At 29.9% G+C, this 2,500-nt stretch overlaps 1 protein-coding gene across 2 annotated transcripts in view; it reads right to left on the bottom strand.

Annotated features, from left to right (window-relative positions):
* The window catches only part of LOC137620794 (uncharacterized), a 518,290-nt gene that overhangs the window by 123,616 nt on the left and 392,174 nt on the right, over nucleotides 1-2,500 (bottom strand). The window lies entirely within an intron of this gene.

Below are 2,500 nucleotides of genomic sequence, written 5' to 3'. Positions count from 1 at the left end.
ACAATCTGTCAAACCGTCGTAGACTGATAACGATTAAACAATCTGTCAAACCGTCGTAGACTGATAACGATTAAACAATCTGTCAAACCGTCGTAGACTGATAACGATTAAACAGGCTCACAAATCGTTTTAGGCAGACTCTGGCATGACATACGTCAGCTGTCAGATAATTGACAACTTGTAGTCTGTAGACTGCTGTCTTTGGACGTTGCTAAGCCGACCGTGTATTATTTGTGCTTATGCCCGACGTGTTATTGCTGGCACGTGATTTTTTTTTTTTTTCACTGGCAAGAATTTAGAAACGAGGCATCCACTGACTGCTAATGGTTGACGTGTGTATATATATATATATATATATATATATATATATATATATATATATATATATATATATATATATATATATATATATATATATATATATATATATGTATATATATGTATATATATACAGAGAGAGAGCGAGAGAGAGAGAGAGAGAGAGAGAGAGAGAGAGAGAGAGAGAGAGAGAGAGAGAGAGAGAGAGAGACATACGAAATAAAATTTGCGGCCGTGGACTGGCATAGCGACACCATAAACAGACACAAGAAGAATTACATGTCTGAGGGCTTTGTTCTGCAGTGGACTAGTAATGGTGGATGATGAACATGATATATATATATATATATATATATATATATATGTATATATATATATATATATATATATATATATATATATATATATGTATATATATGTAATGTGTGTGTATTGTTTATAAAATATGTATATATGTTTGTTTAGTAGCCAGGACCATTCCTATTATAATGTCTCCTTTTAGATAACTCAGAGGAACTAAAGATCGTTTTCTTTTGTGTTACTCTGTTTCCTTAACCTCTTGATATATGTTTTCACTTCGTAAACACGACATTCGTGACGTTCTCCCGTCCGTAAATGAAGGATGAGACCAGCAATGGCGTCAGTTGCTAACCAAAATTATTGCAGTTTGCAAGGTCAACAGAACTGTAAGTAACGATTATCTAGTTTCTAGTTACCCAACTAAAGATTTTATTGGAAAGCTGTACGTCACATGAATAAATTTTTAGTAGATTAGCATGTACACTTTAGGCTGGAGATACCTGGTAGTTGTTGTTGTTGTTATTATTATTATTATTTATTATCATCATTTTTATTATTTATTATTATTGTTATTATTATTATTATTATTATTATTATTATTATTATTATTATTATTATTATTCAAGTCATTAAGAGTTTGTGTAGAACTGTCAATTGTTGATAGACTCAGCATCCTCTTCACCAGATTGGGGAATTTATATTGCAATGTGTGTTGAGTCCATCATATATCTACTCCTTTTTAGTATAGTTGTTTTATATTTTGATAATTCTGTCTCGCCTTGGCAATAATAATCACGTCCTATTAAGAGTGATCTACTGTAATAAGTATGTTTATTATTTCTTCCATTATTGGTAATATTGTTTTAGAAGAAAACAATAACTAGTTCCATATGAATATTTGCAAATATACAAATATACAAAGAAAACCGTGTGGGAATAATTATTAATTAGCTTCTGGTTTTTATTGAAATTTGATTATCACATAAATTGAATCACTGCATTAAGAATTAACGATACCAGTGCATTTTATTTGAACAAAAACCTTATATTTACCTACTTCACTTTACGAGCTGCTTTTTTGGTCATATACTTAAGGGAAACTTTCTCTCTTAGGGACTTTTGCATTTATTTTATTATTATTATTATTATTATTATTATTTAAGCTACAACCCTAGTTGGAAAAGCAGGATACTACAAGCTCAAGGGCTCCAACAAGGAAAATAGCCCGGTGAGGAAAGGAAATAAGGAAGATTATAAGAGAAGTTTAAGAACAATAATAACATTAAAATAAATCTTTCATATATAAACTATAAAAACTTGAAAATAACAAGAGGAAGAGAAACAAGATAGAATAGTGTGCCCGAGTGTATCATATACATTCTAAAGTCTAAAGTCTGTAATTCTCGGATAAAATGAATTGAATAGTCGCGGATATACTGATACAGGAATCTTCATTGTAGAATTAAACTAATATAAAAAAAGACCGATTAAATTGTTATTATTTATTATTATTATTATTATTATTATTATTATTATTATTATTATTATTATTATTACTAGCTAAGATAAAAGCAGGATGTTATAAGCCCAATGGCGCCAACACGGAAAAGTAGCCCAGTGAGGAAAGAAAATAAGAAAATAAACTATATTAGAAGTAATGAACAATTAGAATAAAATATGTTAAGAACAGTAACAACATTAAAACAGATCTTCCATATATAAACTATAAAAAAGAGACATGTAATCCTATTCAACATGGAAACATTTGTTGCAAGTTTGAACTTTTGATCTTTTGTCAATCTATTTCTCTTTGCCAAAGATCGCGTCCCCCGGAGACATCCTCTTCAAGTCATTAGAGCTTGTGCAGGTTTTTGTTCTTTTA

This window comes from Palaemon carinicauda, chromosome 27, assembly GCF_036898095.1.
Source record: "Palaemon carinicauda isolate YSFRI2023 chromosome 27, ASM3689809v2, whole genome shotgun sequence".
NCBI lineage: Eukaryota > Metazoa > Arthropoda > Malacostraca > Decapoda > Palaemonidae > Palaemon > Palaemon carinicauda.
This window is presented reverse-complemented; position numbering and strand designations above follow the sequence as displayed.